At 40.7% G+C, this 24,531-nt stretch overlaps 1 long non-coding RNA gene across 8 annotated transcripts in view; it reads left to right on the top strand.

Annotated features, from left to right (window-relative positions):
- LOC134510410 (uncharacterized) overlaps positions 1-24,531 on the top strand; it is a 128,395-nt gene that overhangs the window by 45,193 nt on the left and 58,671 nt on the right. For all 8 annotated transcript variants that reach the window (XR_010069600.1, XR_010069598.1, XR_010069596.1 and 5 more), the window contains one exon: positions 21,082-21,131. This is a non-coding gene — a long non-coding RNA (uncharacterized LOC134510410). The remainder of the gene's footprint in view (positions 1-21,081; positions 21,132-24,531) is intronic.

Below are 24,531 nucleotides of genomic sequence, written 5' to 3'. Positions count from 1 at the left end.
AAGCTGGGTCAGATCAAAAGGACCTGTGGCATAAAATTGTTTTTTCTGATGGTGGCCTGTAGCTGCAGCTCAGGGAAGTGTGCGAGAAGAGGGAACCTGGTTGTGCTTTCCACGAACAGCCATGTCTGTTTCCAGCAGCTGCCTGCAGCCAGGGAGCCCAGAGCCGTAGGCTGTGTCACAGCTCCTGCTTTGCTTGCATGAATCTGTCTGATGTGAATCCATTTTCTTGTCCCTGATGTCCTAGAGCTGTGAATTACATAGGTTATGTATTCACCTTGTGAAAAAGGCTTCTCCTTGAATCATGGTGTTTGTGTGATGTCTCTGTTTCTTGCTCCTGCAGTGCTTGCGTCTGCCCCCAGCCCATCTCTGTCCTCTCTTTTGCAGGCTGAGGAATTCTGCTTGATTTCATCTCTTCTCGTGTGCAAGCTGCTCCCGAAGTTTCACCTTCGCTGTTCTGTACACTGGTGTGTTACCTCCTTCCTAAGGTGGGGGACCAAAACAGTGTGCAGAGTTTAGGATCTGAACGTGCTGCAGACGAATGCAGTCTCCCAGTGTCACACTGATGCTTCCGTGACGGTCTCTGTGCCCTCTCTAATTACTCCTGAAATTCTGTTTGCTTTTTTTCACTGCTCCTGTTATCAACCCCTGTGAAAATTGTATTTTCATGAAGCTATCTGGAGTGACTTCAAGGTCTTTCCTGATCAGGAAAAACTAATTTAGAACCCGTCATTTTCGATGTGTAGTTAGCTATTTCTTTCCAAATGCAGGGCCTTGCATTAATCTACTTGAATTTCATCTTCAGTTTTTTTTCTCCCAGTCACACTGTATAATAACTAGTTGGAAGAAAGGATGGAGGATGAACTGCTTTGGTGTGCTTAATGTGAGCTGGGGTTGTTTAGCCTGGAGAAGAGGAGGCTGAGGGGAGACCTTATCAGCCTCTACAACTACCTGAAAGGAGGTTGTAGAGAGATGGGGGCTGACCTCTTCTCCCTGGTGACAAGTGATAGGACGAGGGGAAACGGGTTCAAGTTACGTCAGGGGAGGTTTAGATTAGATATTAGGAGACATTTTTACACTGAAAGGGTTATTAAACATTGGAATAGGCTGCCCAGGGAGGTGGTGGATTCACCATCTCTGGAGGTGTTTAAAAAAAGGGTAGATGGGGCACTGAGGGACATGGTTTAGAAGTGGCTTTTGTCAGGGTAGGCTAAAGGTTGGACTCGATGATCTTAAAGGTCCCTTCCAACCTCAACAATTCTATGATTCTATGATTCTATGTTTTATCTTCAATAGTCCTGTGACGTAGCATTGTATCCTTTTCAGCATAATTTACTGTTAAGTTAAATGAGAAAGGTCTAACGACAGATCTGTATAGGAGTGTACCTTTTTGTGTGTATAAACGGATATGTTCTTAGCATGTTAATTAACAGTTGATTAATAAGACATTCCTCCTTACTTCACTACAGCTGAGTTTTCTTTAAGCACTCTTAGAGAAGCTGGTAATTTTGAGGGTCTCCCTATATCCAATTAATCAGAGCTCCTTCAGAACCCTCATGTGTGTGACCTGTGTATTGCAGTCCATCAGTTGGCATTTTTTTTAATATTTCAGTTTCCTTAGAAACCTGGCTGAGTACGTGTGCTCCCTGGCTAATTTTTTTCTGGTAGGCTTTGTTGTTTACCAGTTCTCCACTGACAAGAGAGGATCCCCTTTCCGTGTCCACTCTTGCAGGCACACTCCAGTGCTGGGAATTCCCTAAACTGTTACGCACTGAACGGTGAATTCATGGGTTTTCCTGTGGCAAAGAAGTAATTTTGAGGTTTTTTTCCCCCCTCCCCCTGACTTTGTCTTGTTGAGTCTGCCTTTTACCTTTTTATCACCTATCGGCCCAGCAAGCTTTCTGATAAGCTTCATCCTTCTGGTGTATTTGATAACAATTTTCTCCTAATCTCCTAACATCAGTTCTCAATATTTTTTTTTTTAGCTTGAAATACAATGAATTTGCACTTAGTTTGCTAAAGCTTTTATTTTTTCCTGGTATGACTTCACTTTTTGAAGGGCATGCTTTTGCATGCGTTCTTAATGTTTGGGTTTGTGTGTGTTTTTTTTTTTTTTGAAATATGTTGGTTTTTTTTAACTGTGTTCTTCTGTATGCAATATGGGGTCTTTAGCAAGCTGTCAGCCCTTAAAAATGTTCACCTTGTTGCCTGTTCTTTTTAGTTTTCTTTAAAGAAGCTTCCTTTTTTTCTTGGTCACAGAATGCTTGAGGTTAGAAGGGACCTTACGGAGGTCATCTGGTCCAACTCTCCTGCTCACGCAGGGTTTTTTTTTAGTTGCATGACCAAAAATAGAGAAAACTAATGTTTCAAATACTGAACTTGAGTGCACTGTAATCAGTAATGCACCCGCTCTTCAGCAGGGAAGATCCTGTGCACAGTTCAAGACTGGGTCAAGTCTTGCTTCTGTTGTGGGTTTTCAGAGTTGTTGAATGGTAATTAATGGTGTCCTAGAAATGGAGTGTTTACGTCAGATTGACAATAGTGAGAATGTATCTCTCCGAAATCTTACCATTCGTCCACCTTAATCTTAGGAGGTGATGTTTGTCACTGATAATTCTCAGCTACCTTCATGGGGCCATGTTTATGTCATCTTCCCCTTCTGGCCGGACCTGGGAAACCTCTATGTCCTGATGAACTTGGTTTTGTGTCTTTTCTTTCTTACTGTGCTTTTGTTGGAAGGAAGAGGGTTTGAGCTTCATGAACTTTCATGCACTTGGAGATATTCAAGTCAGTCAGACGATGTGACGTGGTTCCTACTGCAGAGTTTCTCCATATGGGGTTGTGGCTCTCATCCTGCTGCGATATTCGACGCTATCCAAAATGGTACCAGATTAACATTTAATGACGGATTCTCCCCCACCCAGTGAAGTTGGAAGAACAGTTTGGTTCACCTCACTGTAAGCATCTTCATGTGGTCAGGTGGGTTGCTGTCCACCTCTGGGTTGATAGCTCTCCAGTGGCTGGAGACATCCAGAATAGACATCCAGAATGCTTATAGACCCATTGCAGACATTTGAAGTTGGGTGAATTGAGTCCCATGCTGGTGTTTCAGTCTTCTGCACTGGTGGGTGTTTTTACTTGTAGCAGAGAGTTGTTGTCAGTCATTGTAGTGCTTGAGAAAGAGCAATCTGGATCACTGTGGCATGGCGAAAAGCAAGGAGAAGGCTTGCAATGTCTCTTTGGATCAAATGAAGGTGTAGTTTTATGGGTGACCTAAATGAGAGTAGAATTTAAAATTAAACATGACAATAATGTAAAGGTGATATTGATTGTGAGGAACAGCTTGGTGTGACTTGAGTGTTTGGTAGTTTTGCCTATTTTTTTTTTCATCACTTCCTTAAAAATAAATGAATAAGAGAAAAGTCTGCAACTTAGAGATGTAATCAGAGGCTGCTTGCATTTCTAGCAATATATGTTCCATTTCGGTATTGACACTGCAGGGTCTCTGGGAACTCTGGAGAAAGTAGTAATAATGGTGATTGTTCTGCGTTTGAGTTGTGTGGCTGAGGTGTGAGGTGGCAGTAGTGCCCACAGCTCTCAGATCCACCGATGACCATCCAGCGCTCTGTGTAAATGATGATTTTCGCAGTGTTTAACCATAGCCCTCTACAAAACAGATATTTTCTTTAAAGTTGTGGAAGGACAAGTGTTGCCTTTCTTCCACTAGTGTAAGATATCTGTGGCAGGATGGGATCAGCAAGCTCAGTTGTTCTTCGGAAGTGCCTAGATCCACAGTGGTTGTAGAAGGAGCTTAAATGAATGAGGAAACCCCCGACATTTTCAACAGAAGAAACTGGGTGAGATGAATCTGTCCTTAAAGGTCAGATGTAATTTGTGTGTTACCACTTTCTCATTGTTCCATATGGTCAGTGGCAATGCATCAGTTGAGCTGTTCTTGAGTTTTTAAGATGAGTTTGTGTCAGTCTGGAGTTATTCATACACTACCAAAAGAAAAAGAAAAAAAAAACAAACCCAAAACCTAAACCCTTTTGAGTGTGTCTTTAGCATATTAGTTGTTAGTGATTGTTCATCCAAGCGACTGATCTGACTCGCTGGAAATTTTGTGGTGCTTTACCCTCAACGTTATGAGAATGCCTGCTCAGGCTCAGGTTTGTGTGGGTGAATGGACAATACTGCGTAAGTGTGCAAATACAGACTCGAAAGCAGCCTTTGGGCTGAGGTTAATGATTATTTTTTTTTTCTGTTCCCTTTTGTTCTGTCTGTAGCTTCCTCAGTTCGGGGCTCTGCAAGAATGCAGACTGGTCTAAAAACTACGTAGATTGCATAATGTAGAGCTGGGCTGTATTTCAGCTGAATGGTGGCTGATCTTGGTTTCTAGCAGGTTTGAAATACTCTTCTGCCCACCAACCAATACCAAGGCTAGAGCTGAAAGCAGGTGTTTGCTTCAACGATGACGTTCGCTGGTCTCTTGTTAATATGTTAATTTGGGGAAAGAGAATATTTTCTGGAGGACCGAAGGATGCCGAGAGCATGCTGTTAATTTATTCCCATCAAATAAGCATAGATTGAATACAAATGCTCAGGAACAGTGTCGGGACAGAGATGATGAGGGGTGTTTTCAGTTAATGCCTGCCAAGAATTAAGAAAAATTAACACAGAATTTTTGTGGTTCGGGAGAATACCTACTTGAGGAGTTGTCTGTTCCACAGATGAGGGCTGTGCAGAGTACTTGGGTTAACTGTTTTGAAACGAAGGTTCATGTATGATTTGCCAGGGGGATGTTTCAGCTTTTTGGGGGTATAGTAGCTTTTACTTCAGCTGTTGAAAACTTCTCATGATGCTCAAGGAAATGACCCCTGTAGTCCTTGCTCAGGTGGAAATCTCACTGAAATAAATGGTAGGGATTTGTTGTTGTTACTGAGGCCTGAAGAACAGAAGTTAACTCTGCACCGTTGTAAGTATGAGGTAGGACTGCTCAGTGATCAATGAATGATCACGTTTGTGTTTATTCAGAGAGTTTGTTTCCTTCAAATTGTCTATTCTCATCTTCTGTAGGGTCCTAAGTCTTGGTTTTTCTTTTTCAGGAATGATGTTTCTAGTATTTTCTCTTTCAGACACTTGACGCAGGATTTCAAATTCTGCTGAGGTGTTGGCAGTGATACAATATGTGTCTTGTTTACAGTAATTCCTTTTTAGATTTGTAATGCAAATGCCATCTCTGCAGATCTTGAGCTCTGGTTCCTCTGGAGTTGAGGGTTTCATCTCCCCTAACTTGTATCATGAAAGGAGGTATCCATCTAATCCAAACGGATTAAGATTGATCAGACCTGGATACGTGATTTTCAGAGAGCTGAAATGAGATGAGATTTATCCAGGGTCTCTTAATTGCTGGAATAATTTCAAACAGCAAGAAGTAAGATCTACTCTTTTTTTTTTTTTTATCATCATCGTTCTAAACAGAGAATTTAGGCTTCCTTCATAGTTGTCATTTCTTGGTGTAATGCCATAAAAAGCAGTCTAAAGATAATTGTGCAAAGGGAACTTTGTGCTCGATGTGGAGGGTTATTTGTGTTGGTAGAAGAGGATTCGTATCCTAAAGACTTGAGGTGTAACTCGCTTGGAAAAAAGCTTGCTTTGGTATATAAGCAATTTTTTAGAATGATACTGCTTCTCTCCCTTGAAGCTCTTCCAACTTAAAAAAATACACACTGCCATATGCTACTGTAATACCAGCACACAAACTGTATTAAAATATAAACGAACAGAACTGCAGTTTGAGGTTTTAATTCTGCAGAGGGATCCATTTTGGAGCCCTTTTTAACTCTACAAAAGACCTAAGTTTAGTTGTACGACATGCCTGTGCCAAAGAATTTGGAGGCTTTGGGTCTGAAATCAGGATGAGAGAAAAGAAACTTCTGTCATTCCGGGGCCTGGGAAAGCATTTGGTGAGTAGACAGTGAAACTGCTGTTGCAGAAGATGCTTCACTGAAGTTTAAAGGCTGCGTATGTGCTGTCCTGCCCATTGCAGGTATCGTCTTGGACAGCTAGACAAGAAGTTGACCATGAGGCAGCGATGTGCCCTTGTGACCAAGAAGGCCAATGGTCTCGTGGGGCACATTAAAAAGAGTGCGACCAGCAGGTTGAGGGAGGTCGTCCTCCCTCTCTGCCCTGGCGAGGCCACATCTGGAGCCCTGTGCCCAGTTTTGGGCTCCCCAGTTCAAGAAGAACCGGGAACTACTGGAAAGAGTCCAGTGGTGGGCTATGAAGATGGTAAGGGAATGGATATCTCTCTGAGGAAAGGCTGAGAGACCTCGTGCTGTTTAGGCTGGAGAAGGGGAGATCTTATCTTAGGCTGGAGAGGGGATCTTATCAATGCTCATCACTATCTAAAGGGTAGGTGTCAAGAGGATGGGGCCAGGCTCTTTCCCATGGTGCCCAGTGACAGGACAAAGGGGCAACAGGCACAAACTGGAACACAGGAAATTTCATCTGAACATGAAGAAAAACTTCTTCGTTTGGGAGTGGCAGAGCACTGGAACAGGCTGCCCAGAGAGGTTGTGAAGTCTCTGTCTCTGGAGATGTTCAAAACCCGCCTGGATGTGTTTCTGTGCAACCTGCTCTGGGTGACTCTGCTCTGGCAGAGGGGTTGGACTAGATGATCTCCAGAGGTCCTTGCCCTACAGTTCTGTGATGTTGGACTCTATGGCTCTGGTCATTTACTCTTTTTGGTTCAGTCGTAAATCAGTGCTAGCCTGTTGGTGCTTAATGTGGAAACAAACTGTGCTTGTACTAGTAAACTAAGCAGAGTTTAGTGGGTTCGAAGTGTCCTGTGGTCATCCACTACTAATCGTTATCATGCTTGTTGACATCGCTTGGCCAACTAAGGTTTTCCTGAGCAACATAGACTTTGAGGAGAGCAGGAGGCCGGGTCTGCTGCTGGTGGGGATGTGAGTAACACCCTGTGCTGCAGGCAAAGACAGCTCAGCCATGTGGATGCAGGTTACGCAGCGACGCTTGCTGACCAGTGTTTCACCTATAGCAAATAGAGTCAGTCATAAGGTGAACTTTTATAAGCAGGTGAAGAAGTTTGGATACTGAATTGGACATCCAGCTTATCTGGTATCTTCCAGAGTTGTAGCCAGAGGTTCACAGTCATCTTTACTTGTGTTGTTCACTTAAAATAACTTAAAGACACAAATATGTAAGTGTTACACTGGATTTTGACTTTTTAACGGGGGTGTGTGTGTTAATCTTTTAAAACCTACTTGTATATTTGAACAAAATTTGTGGACCATATAAACATGTTGTTGAATTGTGAACATTTTTCTTTAATTGAAAACATAAAAAAGGATGCCTCCTTTTTATGTTTTACGTAGACACTTGCTAAGGAAAAATGTTAAGGCTCCCAGCTACTTCTTTCGTGAAAGCCATTTTGGGCCAGGGTCATAACAAACTTGAAGGAATAAATTGACGGAGCTGTATGTTGCTATCGTTCCTGGGGAAGTGCTCCTGCTGATTTTATTCTCTGTGCTGATCTGATAGGGGTTGATACAGTGATCTCAGAAGGAAACATCTTACTTGAATTCATCTGTTTCATTAAAGTCATAGATATTTATTTTAGTGATAACATCAGGTACTTACAGTCATGAAAAGGTTGGAAAACTGTGATGGAAGACAGTTTTCTTTCTTTTTTTTTTTCTTTCAGTAAGGAAGACCTGACAGGAATGCATGGAAACTGTGGACAATATTCCTGACCAAGTATTCAGGCACAATTAGGCCACTCATATTTCAGTAATTGATAATTAATGAGGCTTTATAAATAACATTTTGAGTTCTTTTTACGTGCTTTCTGGTTTTTGTTTTTTTTTTTGGAGGAGGGAGGAATGTCAGACAAATTTCAGGCATTTCTGTGCTACCTTGGAGACTAGAAAATGTTTCATTATTGGCATTTGAGATTCTTACGTAACCTGGTAATTCTGGGAACAAGGATTTTAAGAAAAATGCTGAGCAGTTCGAGCCTTCTCATAAAACTACAAAATTCAGAAACACTGTGCTAAATACTTCTGTGATAATTTCCCCAGCAATACTAGTATTCCAGGCTCCTGGAATGCATTCATTTTGCTAGGATTGCATCCTTAAGGAGTTAAGCTCCAATCCCCTGGAGTGAATGACATACTGGCAATTATTACATAAACCCAACGTATTTGGTTCTGCAGAATATTAGAACAGAATGAAATGGAAGTGTAAGGAGAAGGTGAGTAGTTGACCCCCTGCCATCAGGAGCAGAACTGCTACGTATTTAGGATGCGGTTTGTATGTTGTTGTCCGCGCAGCCCCCAGCACAGGCCTGTGTGAAGGAGTTTGCCGTAATCTCTTAACGCCGTCAAGAGGATTTTTGTTTTCTCCAAGTTCAAGGTCTGTAGTTCTAATGGGACAAGCCAAGAAGGGACTTCCCCTGCTTTTATCTCATGTGAAACACAATGTGCCTTATCTTACCCGCTCTGTTTGTTCAAAACTCTTTATTATATTCAGTAGAGGGCTTTATTAATATTTTTCAGTATAAAATGAAAATGGGGACCAGTTACTGTTGCCTGCTTGGTGAGTTTCATAATTCTTAAGTTGATTAGAAATTGCCATATTCCGATACCTTCAGAGTACAGATAGTCTGACACGGGAATCCACAGATTCAGGATGAGTCAGAATTAAAAATGAGTCAGTTATGTCTTATTCTGTTTAATTTAATTTTATTTTTTGAAGTACAGAATTGGAAGCAAGTAAAATGGGTAGCTTCTGGTGCCTTGTCCAGTACTGTGTAAATTCACTTGCTGCATGCGATAGGGAAGAGTGAGAGTTTCAGAGGGATAAGATTTTAATATCTCTGTAGCAAGGGCAATAGAGTGTCAGAGTGAGTAAAACGGAGGATTGAGTTGCACAGCTGAGCGGAGTATCACAGAAGGCAGAATCTCTTTTTGTAGAACAGATTTTGAAGACTTAAGACCTAGCATCAAATAAAAAAGAATAAATATTTAAGATTGAATACCTACAAGACATGACTTCCTCTTTAGTTCCTGAAGAACAACTTGTGAGTTTTCAATAAATGCTTTTAGACATAGTTTACAGTGCAGTTTCTAAAATAATATTTTTCAGTAGAGATCAAGGGTCAAATATAAACCAGTGCTTGCTTTTCATTTTGTGTTTTTTTTTTTTTTTGTTTCTCCGCTTCAGAGTTCAGAATCTATAGCCTTTATTTGCTTTTTCAAGTAAAGAAACGGTCTTCCTTTCCCACAGTATTTCTTCTAGTGTTATTTATTTATCAGGACGCATTTGTGATGTTGATCAGTTCGTTCTTCTTGTTCCCCTTTCCTGTCTTGTTCCATGCGAGGTGTTACTGATGGGCTCTTTGCACGCTGGCACTTTGTCACGCAGGTAGAGTATCTGCTTCTAAAAAAGTCTCGCCTTTTACTGAATTACCAAAAATGTCCACTTTTATTCCTCCAAGTACTATTTCAGCTTTAGTCAAAAACTCAGGTTGCGGAGCGACAGAAGGGATGGCAATAAAAAGTGTTTGGATGATAGGAGGGCTGGAAAGAGGCAGCTGTGTCATGAAAGTAGCAAACATGTCTTTATTCACTTCTGTTAATTGCTTTTTTGGCTAAACTAATGTCCTCTTTTTACATAAATTCTCACCGTATTCTAATAATACACAAACTAAGTTACCATCTATTTCTCCTCTAAACTAAAGGCCTTGTATTTTCTTTCACTTCTGTCTTTAGCTTCCATGTTACTTTTTGAAGTAATGAGGTGAAAGAAAAACAGTGATCAGGTATTTTCCATGCTTATATTTTTGCAGGTAAGTTTATCGAGGGGAAAACCATCTTTAAAATGCTTCTTTCAGAATAGCACGGTTCGTCTTTAGGCAGCATGCAGCAGTAAGCATTACATAGCAGTAACAATAAAATTAAATGTTAAAATTAACTTCAGTACCAGATTTAGGATTTCATAACTAGCTCTTAGTAAATTTTTAGATTCATGTCTTTATCAAGCCTGTAATCTAGTCTGACTTTTTATGTAAGATGATGAGAGTTTTTCCACAGAAGTGGGTCTTAGAGTGCCGTTAGAAAGCTCTCTAGTCCTAACGCACCAAGTATTGGTAAATACTTAACAGTCCTATTGCTAAAAAGTGACAAGTTATCCAAATTTGAGCTTGTTTGGCTTCCAGCTGTAGTGTCTTGCTGTGCCTTTCTCTCCAAGGATTACAAGCTTGTTTGTTATTTGCTATATTTCACAAAGTGCCTATAAAAACAAGGTCACATACTCATCTTCTCCTTAATAAAGAAGACCTTTGACTTAGCGTCATGAAATCTATGTCCCAGCCAGACCGACATTTTCTGAGGTCTTCCTTTGAACGTTTGCCAGTACTGCGGGATCTTTGCAGCGTGGATATCAGAATTGGACATGAAGTTCTAGCTTAGAATTTTGCTTGATTTGTTTCATAAACACTGCAAGGTGATGTCATCAGCCAAGCCCTTAAGATGGCTTTGCCCTGTGCTGACATTCCGTACCGGGGTGATTCAGTACAGTTGCTTCAGAGCCTGTCTCTGGGTTGAAAGTGTCCAAGTCACGGAGGAGTACCCTCCGTTCCTTCTTCAAGCAGGGCTAACTTTGATTTGTTAGGATTAAAATCAGTTGCTGTCTTAACCACCAGGTCACTCTGGAATGGTATTTCCTCTGTCAGTACTTTAGTTACCTACAGTCTAACTTTCAGTTATTTTTGCTATTATCTAGATTGTTCATAGAATTAACAGTCCCATATCTGTTGTTCCATCATGTCACCCATGCTGTGATAGAAAAGCCTGCCATCCACTTGCTTTGCGTGTAAAAAAAAAAAAAAAAAAAAAAAAAAAAAAAAAAAGGCAGTTACTAGCTCTGGAAAAGATGAGGGGACTTCTGGTATCCCAGGTGATTATTCTTACGGACGGAATGAGTCATTTTCATGTGGACTTTTAACATGTGGGTGAGTGAATCATCAGGTGTTGAACAGATTAATATTTTCAATGGGATGCGCGCAAGATAATGTCTTCTCACTGAGACAACTTGTACCTGTCTAAAGAAAATATTACAGAGGCTGAAATACAGTGACGTGGTGTGCCTTTGAACCTTGGGAGATGATCCATGAAACAGCCCAGTGTTGCATTTCATAGTTCTTGGTATGTGTGGGGGGTAGTGACCTTTAAAGTATTGCTAAGAGTAGAAGATTTTTTGGGGGGGAAGTGTGTATATATATAGAAAGTTAACCAATAGTTGCATAAGAAATTGAGCGTGAGTTTGACTATCTCGTGTACTCATGTTATAAAACAGTTGTAGGGGGGTTATGTCGGTCTCTTTTTCCATGTAATAGGACAAGAGGAAATGGCCTCAAGTTACACCGGAGGAGGTTTAGATTAGATACTAGGGAAAACTTCACCAAAAGGTTTGTCAAACGTTGGAAGAGGCTGCCCAGGGAAGTGGTGGAGTCACCATCCCTGGAGGTGTTTAGAAGACGGGTAAATGTGGTGCTGAGGGACATGAGTTAGTGGTGGACTTGGCAGCGTTAGGTTAATGCTTGGACTTGATAATCTTAAAGGTCTCTTCCAACCTGAATGATTCTGTGACTTTTGTAAATTTGCACGCCACAAGATGATGATCCAACATGTATCAAGAGCACATGAACCGATAAAACCTGATTTCATGTATCTGTCTTTGATGAAGGGCTGTGCCCGATGTCCATTTAGGTAGTAAAAGTAGACGAAGTTTTGTAGATTGTCTCAATGTTTTATTTGTTGTGTTTTTTGTTTGGTTTTTTTTTAGTCCACAGCCAGGTTCCACCATCCAGAATTATGCTTAGTGTTGGGTTTGGCTGAGATCTGAAAATGACAGAGCAAAACCATCTTGCTGTTATGACTGATTTGGGATAGGAAACGAAGTACAAAATTTAGGGCATGGGAAGGTAGGGTTGAGTCAAAACTCGTTGCAGGTTTACATGGAAAAAATGGTGATCCTTTCCTAGAACTTCAGTTAAGGTTTATTTTTTTTAATAGTACTGCGAGCTCAGGGAATTTTCTTTATAGGTTTCATTATAAAGCATTTCTCAGTAGGTGTCTTTTAAAGGGTTTTGAAGAGAGAAAAGTTACTATAAAGAGCCTCACGTGGACAGAACAGTTTTCTGAGCAGCACAACTTCTTACCTTACTCAGGGCTACAGGCTGGAAATACATATGTATTTTTGGTCACCAAAGTAAATTTGAAGGGAAATGAATTCATTCATTGCAAATGAAGGTGCAGATGCTTTTAGAATCTGACTGAATACCTGTAAGTAAAAGCATCTTTTTCATCCTTGCAGGCTTCCGAATATGGATTTCGTAGAGTGGAAGGGTTGAATACCAGAAGTGCAATAATAATAAAAAAACCCAACACCACCCCCACTCTTCACACCCACCCCTTCCCAGCTGTCTAGCTCAGTAAGTTTCACACCATGGTTGCAAGGCCAGAATGATTACGAATTAGGGTTAGCACAAAATACAGCTATTTGAAAATTTTACAGCATTTTACTGTAACGTAGAGGCTAGAATTTCTCAAAAAACAAATCTGGAAAATGCACAAGGGCAGGGAGGTCGTGCTTTCAAAACGCAATTTGTTGTGCTAGAAAATGGGATTTCTTAACCTCGTCTTTCAAACAAACCAAATCGTGCATCGCCACTTTGCACTCTGCCCTTTCCATTGTCACCTCATGCACTCCCTCCCACTATGATCTGCATCCCTTTCTGTCTGATATTCCATAGGTTGCAATTGAAACTGTTCCATACAATGAACATTTTTGACTACTGAGTAATTTTTGACCTTTATTCTGAGTGTCCTTGGGCAAGGCCCCAGGCGGTCACAATCAAACTCACAGGAGATGCAGAATGTGGTGAGCTTTTTTACATCTTAGGCTGTGCGGGGCTCTCTGAGGGAATATCTTTATTGTGGTGAAAGTAATACGCCTAGTTTTCACTCTGATTTTAGCTTCAACATAGATAACTCTAATTTAGTTACCCCAAGGCTATAACGTACTGCTCTTCAGGATTGTAGAGTAGCCACTAAGGGAAATCTGTTAAGAGTGGGTGTGTACACCTGAAGGAAAAGATGCGCATAAAAAAATAAAGATCACAGAATGTTGGAACGGACCTTAAGGATCTTCTAGTTCCAACCCCCCTGCCATGGACAGGGACACTTCCCACCAGACCAGGTTGCTCAAAGCCCCATCCAGTGTGGCCTTGAACACCTCCAGGGATGGGGCAGCCACAGCTTCACTGGGCAACCTGGGCCAGGGGCTCACCACCCTCACAGCAAAGAATTTCTTCCTGAGATCTCATCTAAATCTCACCTCTTTCAGTTGAAAACCATTACCCCTTGTCCTATGGCTCCACTTCCTGATCCAGAGTCCCTCCCCAGCTTTCCTGGAGCCCCTTTAAGTCCAGGAAGGGGCTCTGAGGTCTCCCTGAAGCCTTCTCCAGGCTGAACACTCCCAGCACTCTCAGTCTGTCCTCACAGCAGAGGTGCTCCAGCCCTTGGACCATCTTTGTAGCTTGCTCTGGACCTGTTCTACCAGGTCCATGTCCTTATTGTGCTGTGATGATGAACCTCTTCCTTATGACGTGCTTCGTACGTACTGTTGTCTTTGATCTAACGTAACCAGGTGGTACAGGTGAGGGCTGCACAGAGTTCTCTAAATCCCAGTCACTTTGGCCTTGAAGTCTGTATTTGGTTTAGCTTTCCTTGGCCTCGGCAGTGGGCAGCAGGGTCCTAGAAATGAATTTTCATCCATATGCTCGGCGATTTCCAACTCTGGGCATGATCTCTGCTTTACGGATGGCAGAAGATAGGTGGCTTTCAAATATCTTTACAGTGAGGAAATATTTGATTGCAGATTTTACACTAAGTGGTGATAAAGAAAACAGTCTGATTCCAGGTCCCTAGTGCATGACCCCGTGCTCTGGCTGGTGTCACCTTTGCTTGTATTTGCAACTTCTTTTCATAGAGAATATTTAATAATACATATGTTTAAAGGCTGTTTTTCTCAATGTCAATATTGAGAGGTATTGTACCAAGGAACAAATTAATTGCTGTGAAGGAGTATTTATAGAAATAAGCTACATAGCAGTCGCAGCCTCCCTGCTTGCTGTCCTGTTTTAAAGGAGGTGTGAGAGCTGCGAACGCATCCTTCAGGATTTCAGTGGAGCTCTGATACGTCAGTTGTCTGTGCCAGAACACCTCAGTGTGTATTAAGATTTTAGTAACATTCCCTAGAGACGAGTCATATTTCCCCAAGAAATGCCAAATTGGAAATCAAAACCACCGTGCAGGCAGAAGAAATCATGATGATTGCCATCGTAGATCTAACGATCTACCTTAATTTTCCCAGGGAAGGTGTAGTGAGGTGGCTTTAATGGCTTTGCTTCTTCCCACTCCTTTGGGCGCAACGTCTGCCTGCAGGATCGTGGGGCAGGAAAATTGCTGTGTTCCGCACAGCGCTTCAACTCGGGGCTCTTTTATCCTGCTTGGGTTGTGCTCAGCGTGGCAGCTACTGCCCTTAAGAACACACTGCGTTCATGGTTAAAAAAAAAAAAAAAAAAGGCTAAAATTCATTTGGAGAGAACAGCTAATGTGATTTCATATAATAAAACCAACCATGTGAGAATGCGCAGAGGTGATTTTCTAAATTTAAGATTTCCTTTGAATTTGTTTTTATCACAAATAGATTGGATTACTATAGGCTGTGTCAGCGTGAGTCACTTATAAGTGCCTGTTAATCCAGTAAACCTGAGTGGTTTCTTATGGAAATACTATTTTCTGATTTCTATTTATATGATGGTCCTGGCCTTGTTGAATCCCCACTGACTTCACTGGAAATATCTCTTTGGAAAAAGCTGGTATAATTTCATGTGGTAATGGACATTACAGCGAATTGGTAAAATGAAAAATAGCCTCAAGTAATTAGTAAATGTTTTAGAAGTTATTTGTGTCAACTTTATTACGTATTTTGTAGTGTTACTGGCTGAAAATAAAAATAATTGCCAGAGGGTTTTGTTTTGTTGTTGGTTCGGTTTTGGTGGCTTTTTGTTGTTGTTGGGGTGTTTTTTTGTTAGTTTGTGGTAGTTTGTTTTTGTTTTTTTTTTTTCTTTTTAGTTTGTATGGAGGGTAGAACAGCATTATTACGTTTTTACACTGTCCTGCAAGTTTTAGAGGTTTTTTTCTTCTGTTGTTGCCACTGCCCTACTTTGTGGTGGTGGTTGCATCACTCTGCCTTAATTTCCCACCCTCAGCTCTACCGAAAACTAAAAAGCCCAGATTAAAAAAAAAAAAAAGCTGTTTTAAAATCGTGATGACTTTTTCTGCTTCACTAGTGCAGCAGCGACTGGTATTCAGTGGCAGCAGAAGGCACAAAGACACTGCTATGGTTTGGAATTTTTGCCTGAAATAAGAAGAAAAAATCTGAAGAATAAATGTTTTTCCAGCCTGAGATACCATGTACTTCTGTACCAGAGCAGAGGGAGGGTTTAAACACTCTTCAAAGATGGCTGGTAAACCTGGTCCTGTTTCAAACTAGAAAGTGCAGAATATAAAGATTTATATTATACATAGGGAATGTCTAGTGCTGAGAGAGGAAAAAGCATTACATTTTCTGGAAATAGTTTTGACAAAATTCAGTGTTCATAACACATGCAACGCTGCCGCTGTAAGGCACCGTGATTTTCATAATCTTAAATTTACACGCACGTACCGAGTTTCCAAATATCTTCCTCCTCTCTGTCTCCAGCGTTGGATTTCATTGTGCGTGGTGTGAGGCAGAGGATGCTCAAAACCCCTGAATTTTTGACGTGTTAAGGCAGACTTTTCGTAGATGTTGACTGCCTACTCGATGACACATACTTGTAACGATTATTGAGCCTGTGCAGTAAATGCTGCCTGGGGAGTTGGATCGTTAGTGGCGGAGATGAGAAATGATAATCCTCATTGTGTGCAAGGTTCTGCTGGTAAATGTTCCATGGCATTTTGCAGAGGCAGCTCAAGACTGCGTGAGGTTGAGATTTTAGATCTGTTAGTGCTGGTAGCTTATTGGTAGCAACTCCAGATCCTAATTAATCAGGATTTCAGCTAATTTTACCCACTAAGCATATAATCTCTTGTGCAGATACTTGAAGAAGTAAGAGAATACCTGGAGACCTGAGAGTTAACAAAGCATCCAGAATAAAAGCACAAGAGAAAAGGAAAAACAAAGCTGTGCATCACGTTTGTGTGTTAAATAAGTCATTTGAAAAGTAGAAATAAGGGCACTCAGTTCAAAATTAATATAAAAGCATATCAGATAGGGTTTATATGAAATCTTAGGGTACAAAAAGATGGAATACAAGGTCTTTTCATTTCTTTTAATGCTAGTTATATGTTGGCAGTTCCACCAAGTCAAGGGAAAATGCAGGCCACCTCCTTACTGTAGAGTGACAATAAATAACATTCACGTTGGATAAACCACTGAGCATAATTGTACTTAGTCCTGGGTCTTTTTAAGGAACCAAACCCCCTGTGGATTCACTGGGGGAGTAATTTTGGTAATTAACAGGTCTCATTCAAAAATGGAATATGTGATGTTTTCCTGTCTGAGAGCAGTACGAGCTCTGGCATTTCACTTGAAAATGATGTGCATGGGCAGGCTAACTGAGAGGATCAGAGGCAAAATTTACTCAAAACATCGATAGTTTAAAAAGTAAGAATTTACAACTGTTTACTTAAGTATGTTTATTGCAGTGGAATGAACCAGTTTAGGTAAGGACAAATAGCTGCATCTGACAGAAATGGACTGTGTGGCAAAAAGATCAGTGTACAGGCAAATGTGGAGTGAAATGTCCTGGTCTGAAACAAACCTGCGGTGTCCTAGATCAGTTGGAATTCTAAAACCGTCTTTTATTTCGTATAAAAGTTGAAATTAAATTTTCTTTTCTAGTAGAAGCACGGGGAGAACTGATCCAAGAAGAATTATTCTAAACTAAGAAGGGAAGAGCGTGTATGGTTCTGGGTACTGGCACACTGTAATTCATCTTGTTAAACTGGTTCTGGTTCTGTTAAACTGGTTTAACCCTGTTGTGGGGCTGGGAGAGCTTGCCGACCCACGCGGGTCACGGCTGTGCGGCTGTGGCTGGCCTGGGGGCCAGAGGACAGTCCCAAACCCCGGTTGTACGTGAGGCGGCTGCTGCTCTAAAGACAGGAGTTGCTGAGATTTCTGATCCTGAAAGGATTACTCCAGCTTGGTGTGTAGGGCTTTCTTTTGGGAATGAGAAACAAACAAATTTCTGCTCTTAAGACTGTTTTTTTTTGTTTGTTTGTTTGTTCATGGCCAGCAGTATGGTACACATCACCAAGAACTGGGTTTGAAAATTCTGTTCCCTTCCAAATACATACACTAACCATAAAGCTAGAGTTCAGGACTTTTTTTTGTTCATTTGGTTGGGTTTTTTGTTTTGTGGTGGGGTTTTTTTTGGGGTGTGTGTGTGTGTATTTTATGACTTTTTTTACACTTCTGTGGAAGTATTCAGCTGCAAGACAGACTCTCACCCTGAATACCTGAATACAGCAGGCGGGATTCACTCCGTAGGTTTGCTGGCTTATAGTCGTTCTTCAGCAGAAGCAGCAGAAATATTTGTCCTGTTTATTGTCCCAGGAATCAGTCTGTATGGAGCCCTTCCTGGAAGTGCAAAAAGGAATCCAGTCCCATTGAGCGGTCAGACACATGCGTGTTGAGTGGCGTGGCTGTCGCTCACACTGTCTTTCTGTCCTGCACGGGTGGGTAAGCTTTCCTCCGGGCAGGCAGGGATGGCGTTAACCTTTTCAGCTTCTAGTAGAAGACGCTCAAGCTGACTTCTGTGACAGCGTTTGGGCAAGCAGTAAACATTGATGGAATATTTGGAAATGTTAATTATACTGAGGGTAGAGCTGCATCCTTGATGTAATTTTTCTGGTGAGTTCAGTGGAGGGAAGAAGCTCGTGGTCAGGGAGTAGCCCATGTGTCAAGAGAGGAAGCCACCCAGCAGATCTTTTTATATACAGGGCTCCATGTATGCGTTACGGGCTGCTCGCCACCTGCGAGTGAAGGCTGAGCCCTTCTGGCAGAGCGTGCTGTGCGTTTTTGTGTCTATGGACCGTAGTCCGAGATTTTCCACCCTGCTCCCTTGGAAAAATGTGCTGCTATCAAATCAGCAGTTACCTTTTACCAGCACTGTATATTCCTAAAGTGAAAGGTTCAGTTAGTAGGTCGTTTCAACAAAAACAACAAAATTATAATCCCTTCCAAAGGCTTCATGCAAACCTGATCAAGTGCTATGTACTCGTATGGAACGATGTATTTTCTTCTGAGAGCAAGAGATCCAATTTCCGTGCCACTTTATGTGAGAGATTTGTTACTGGCTGTTCATCAAACAGTGAGAGCACTGCAGAGAAGGGGAGAAAGGGGGGAAAAAAAAAAAAAGAAAAAAAAAAAGTAGTAGCAGAAGATGTTTTAGTAGTTTAGTAGTTAAGTACTTCTCTTGTAGAAGAATTGTTTCCAGGACAACAAGGTTGATGATGGAGTTATAAAGTGAGTATGTGTTTCCTTTCGTCTTCCTTTATTTGTTATTAATCATTCAGGTGGGAAGACCTCTCTTTGTACTTGAGTTGTTTGCGGAGAGTTGTGTAACATCAGTTATTTTTAGTCTACGCTGGGTTGTCCGTGTGCCTCTTCAGCTATTTGTAAGAGAATCCGGAATGCAATAAATCATATTTGTGTTGTTTTTTGTTAATGTCACATGGTATCTAAACAAATTACCATCTCTGGACTACTAACAGCTATGTTTGGCTTGTTTTGTTTTAAAAGAAACAAAACAACAGGTTTGTGCTTTCAATTTCAAGCTCCTCTTACTGGTGGGATGTGAGTTTCTTTAACTGTTTGCACTGAATTTTTCCTCTGTTGGTATAATACATATTTTTTTTTGTAGATACTAATGATAGACTGTCATGGAAATGAATTTGGAGTAATTAAAGGAAATAATTTTCCCCTAGAGTATATTCAGCTGTAGGACTCCATTGTGAGATCTATTTTCAACTGGAGTTTGGAATTTGGAATAAGAAGCCACTGAATTAAATGTAGTTGCCAATTTTAAAGGGGCATAGCTAGCATAAAATCACACCCATCTCCAAAATATGTTGATCTATTTAAAATCTGGAGGAGTATGATGAAATCTGCACTTGTGTGGTTTTCCTTTGTATATTTGATTGTACTCTGAGTTTAATTTTTTCTGGATTGTTGTTTTTCCTTCACAACAACATTTTGAGAAAAGAAATGTCTCTTTTTTTTTTTTTTTTTGAAAAACCACAAATATTGGCTGTGCATTTTAGAAGCAAGCATAACAAAAATAGTGGCCAGGTTATTAGTGAAAAACACGCTTTGTAAAGCTCTATTCTTTTTTTTTTTTTTTTTTAAATTAAATAGCTTGAAGTTTAACGGTGTCCCTTTTAAAGGAGTTAAACAGTTTCATACCCCCTGATGATATCTGTATTTATTTCATATTGAGACTTTAGAACTTAAGTTGATGAAGAGTCAGGAAACATTTCTCACGCGTAGTTGTCTGCTGCATTAAGGAGATACTCCGTTCCCTACTGAATGCATTGGTGTTCTGCTCCTGCTAAGTGTTGGATACCACGCGCGAAGAGCAATGTGGGGTGGCTGTTGTGAGCCATCAATAGTTTTATTCTTTGGATGTGATTTTTCTATCCAATTTTACAGTATATTATGAAGAACATGCTTCCTTTATTGTCATGATGACGTGGTGTGAAAACTAAGACACTCAGGTGACTCTGATAGCTGACTGAACCTCCTCTGCATCCCGTGTTTCTCTGGCTTGTTGGAAAGGGAGGTTAAGCAGGCTGACAGATCCCTGCTGGCATTTACTTGTTGCTTTGGTATTCCCTCCTGGCTGCAAACCGTAGCCAGAGTCAGGATTCTTTCTTACTGGTGTCCTCTTCTTTCCATCTCTTCTTTCTTTTTCTTTTTTTTTTCTTTTTCTTTTCCTTATTCTTGTTTTCAGCAGCAGCAGAACAGTGCTAACCTTGAGTGATGAGATGTCTCTCTACTTCATTTTCCAGTACGTCCCCCGTTATTTAGTTATTCCATTATCTGGAGCATACCAGTTCTTTATGGAGGATTGAGTAGTTCTTCCAGGTCACTACTTGGCATAGTAAGGGAGTGAGGAATTTTTTGCTGCTTCTGTTAAAGGTTTACTAATTATGTGGCTAAACAAAGAATGTAGCATTAGAGCATTCTTTTTAAGGACAATACTCTTATAACTTTACTTAGTAGATTTTTTGGTTTGGGTTTTTTTTGGTTGCTTGCTTCTTTTGTTTTAATATTCCAAAATGCTGTAAAAATATTAATGAATTCCCAGAAAGGTATGGTTCTGCTTTCTCTGGTTTTACAGGCTTGAATCCAAAGCACAGAGCAGGACGTAGTGGCCAACCCGTTCATATTCAGCAGCCACTGAAGTGTCTCAGAGTGCCTGAAGAACAGGGCTGGCAGATAATGACCCGAGAGCAAGAGAAAGCCATCGGCTTTCTGAAGTAGGTGCTGGAGGTCAACAAGGAACAGTCGTAGAGTTTAACAAGACTCAACATAGCTATCTTAGAGCAATTAAATCCTTCTCTACGTTTCTTCAATTTCTCTATGGCTAAGAGGAATTTCTTTGGTAAACCTTGCAATAGGATTTGGAATTTATTTCTGGTTCTTCAATGTTACGCTCAAATGATGAGGCAGTCTCCACACTTCATCTTGACAGAGCAGTTTCACGAAACAGAAATATTCTGGCAGTCAAATCAGAGAAATAGAAATGAATGATAGAAATATTTTCCAGTGCTGACTAAAAGCAAACAGTAAGCTTCAAGCATTAATTAACAATATAATGAGAAACTTCAGTCCAAGAAAATACTTCTTTTTAACAGAATTTTTCTTTTCTCTGTCGTATTGCAGAAGAAGAAATGGTGACCGAGTTGTACAAGCAAACCAGGGCAATCGAAAAAGTAAGTCAAAGAATGCTCATTTCTCTCTTCTGTAAGACTGGAGGACAATTGCTCTGTAAGACGTCCATTTAACTGAGAAGGCAGTTAGGTTTTGTTCATTTCTTTGACTGTGAGTGTAGCATATGCAGTTTGTGGAGCTGTTCTGAGTTACCTGATTTCAAGCCACGTGGTTCAAAGTGAGTTGCATGAGGTAGATCATTTCTCTCCCTTTCTCATCACCGTGTCAAGGCATAAAGTAATTCAGGGTTGTGTCTTGTAACTGCATTACTGTTGTACCAGCGATGGTCCAAGGATGTGGAGAGGAGAAGTTTGTAGGCAAAGGCTTTATCTCTTCTTAGGCTGTTTCTGATAAAATTTGAAGAATCAGATCGACCTACAGGAATGCAAAAAGGGATGGAAAGGAGTTTTTGGGCTTCAACGCTTGTTAGTGGTCTCCATAATATCAGTTGGTGTCAGAAAATCTTTAACCTTACTTTAAGGCTGCTGTATTTTTGTCTGAGTATTTTCGAATATATTGAAACGATTTCCTTGCGAACACTGTATGGGTTTTGGGTTTAGTGCAGGAGGTTTTTTCCATTTTGGTCAAGAAAGCAGGATGTTCTGCAGTGGTATTTCAGATAGCAAACTTCACAGCTTATCATTCTGATTCACTTATAGTAGACAATGGCAAATTTTAAAGATAGGTGCTTTTAACTGTCTTGAATGGTACTGTGTGTTAACAAGATCTATATTGCAATTGTAATAACAAAACCTAAGATTATTCTGAATTTGGTTTCACACCGGCTAAGAAGTGGGCTCATTAAAAGATTGCATGAGGTTTTGTATGTATTGTTGACTCAACTTTAAAATATCTGTAAGTCTGCAAAATGTGTCTCAGCTTACTTACTGAGGGATGAGTATGGTTTTAACGCATAGGTTTTGAAATTATTGATGGCTCCAGGTTATCAAACAGCTTTTGTGTGGCGCTTTATTTGTAATTTTTCTAATACTTATGAGAATGTCATTTTAATCTATACCTGCATCTCTTTTTTGTCTGAAAAGTTTTAAGTAATTCTGCAGACTTGCTTTTTATAGACACTTTCTATTAAAGAAAAAAAAAAAAAAAAAAGTGGTAGAACATGTGTCAGGCATATGCAATTCCTTCAGCATCATGTTTTCCACACTGATTTAATAGCTATTGAGTCTCCTCAAATACTCTTGTTTCCAAGACCTGTTTTATGGTAATAAATCTTCTTGGCTGTAAAATTCTTGAAATGATTCAGTAGGACGATTGTTTCCTTAGCATATTCCCCAAGAGATCATAGTTAGAAATGGAAAAGCCCTTAACCAGGTCAACTTTTCCCCTGCGATACACGTATTCAGTGCTGGAAGTGATAATCGATGAAATCGCCAACCTTTGTTCTGGTGAACTGCTATTGTCCAGTGCTTCCTGCACTTCCGATTCCTCTCTTGGTAATTTACAGTAAGGTTTCTATTAAAACATCATGCTAAACTACATTGAGAAGTGGCTAGCCAGGTAAAGAGTAAAAGCTGTGGCGTGGTGTGATGCAACTCTCCATTTTAAAAAAAAAAAAAAAAGTCTGTCTCGAAACTTGTGTCAAAACCATAAATGAAATGCCCAAAGACTTCCTTAATTTCCCTGTCCATTTGCACATGAGGTTAGGGGATGGTGTAATGTGCACAGTAGGCTTTTTGGCATAAATGATGGTACAATGAGAAGAGATTTAACTAGGATAGTTGTTAACGCCTTCCTTCTATACGCTGAGCGCCATTCGGAGTTGTTGGGTTTTCATAATGTATGTGAACTGTAGCAATGGTGAGCTACTGCAGCGTGTGGTCTGTTGTGTTGACAGCTTTACTCCTTTGGGCTTGTCACCACATGGGGGGAGAAATCCAAAATAAATGGTACAGTCCTTGAGGGACACGGTAATTTAATAAACGGCCAGGCACGCAAGGATGATTACCTTGTGACACCTGGTCTCTGGAGAGTGCCCCACGCGTTCTGTAACCCGTGTGGCGTTCTGACAAGTGGAAAAAGCTCTTAAAATTGGACATTACTTATTGTGAGCAGTAAGAAAGGAATTCTGCCAAGAGTCTGTAAGGAGTTCTGTGTGTTAGTTTTCCAAGGTAGTTTCTCTGGAGCATCAGATGTGCAAAGAAAAAGGAGATGTATATTTGCCAAAACTCTCTGCACAGCTGGAGCTCCAGGTAAAAACACCAGGTTATACTGGGAGATAGGGAATTCCTTGATCTTAAAATTTGTAACTCTCCGAAATACTACTGTCTCTTTTTTTTTTTTCTTTGATGTTTTCCTAATTGGGTGTCAGATACTGGCATCGTCCTTTAGGTTGCTCTACACTGAGGGAAGCAGTACGTTCTGGGATCAGTTCCTCCATGGGCATTTCCTTAAAATACTCAGGCTTTGGGATCTGGGATCTAAGATCCTTGATCCTCTTTAAATACCTCAGGATAGGAAATATTTATAGCAAGATTTGTGTATTAAATTTGCTTTTGCCTTTGTTTTGGAAAATAGAACCTCATATTCTTACTGGCCTCACCCTGCCAGACAGATGTTCCCATTTAAACTGGGCCTTTTACTCAGGTGCTCTTACTGCAGGGCATAAACCCGAGGGTTTTCAAGGCTGTACTTCAGAGTGATCCAAAATAGCGTTTGTTGTGTTCACAGGTACTGGTAGTCATGATAAAGAATAATGTCTACACTTAAAAGGTGGCCTCAAAGATTATTTCTGCCTTGTAGGATCTCATCAAAAGTGTGTTGTGTCATGTCAGCGTACTCATTCCAGATAATGCCTGACAGAAGAAACGGTAATATTGGGGACCATTTTGTGTGTGTGTGAATGCACACAGATGTTTTTAGGGGTGGTAAAATCTTTGGTGCCCGATCCTGTTTGAATCGTTGATCGGTTGTGTGAAGATGGAGGGTAGGTCTGATAAATGGACCGGATGACGAGAAGCTTTTTATTTGTTGTCAGTTGAAGTTCTGCTGACTCGTGTACCTTCCACAAAGTGGCTTCATCAGTGGTGCTTGCCTGGCAAGTGAGGGTGCTTTATCTACTTCAGATTTCAGACACAATGATCTATATTAATATTTTGACTCTTCAGAAATACAAGCCTGATCTCTGACCTCGTGAGAATGCTCACACAGGTGCAAGGAGTGGGCTAATGGCTTTCATGGAGCATGTTGCCCCTCAGTCTGATCGCTTAGGGAGGCGAATGATGAGGAAGCTTTGCAGAGAAGTACAGCCAGCAAGGGCAAAGCCTTTTTCTTCTGAGAAGGTCCACTAGCATGTACGGCATAAAAGGAGACAAACCACAAAGAGGTCAGTGTTATTGGATGGGTGCGAAGTAGCCATTACCACAGGCACTGAGGATTCAAAAA

This window comes from Chroicocephalus ridibundus, chromosome 1, assembly GCF_963924245.1.
Source record: "Chroicocephalus ridibundus chromosome 1, bChrRid1.1, whole genome shotgun sequence".
NCBI classification, from domain to species: domain Eukaryota; kingdom Metazoa; phylum Chordata; class Aves; order Charadriiformes; family Laridae; genus Chroicocephalus; species Chroicocephalus ridibundus.
Note: the sequence above shows the minus strand (reverse complement) of the source record. Positions and strands in the feature narration are given on the sequence as shown.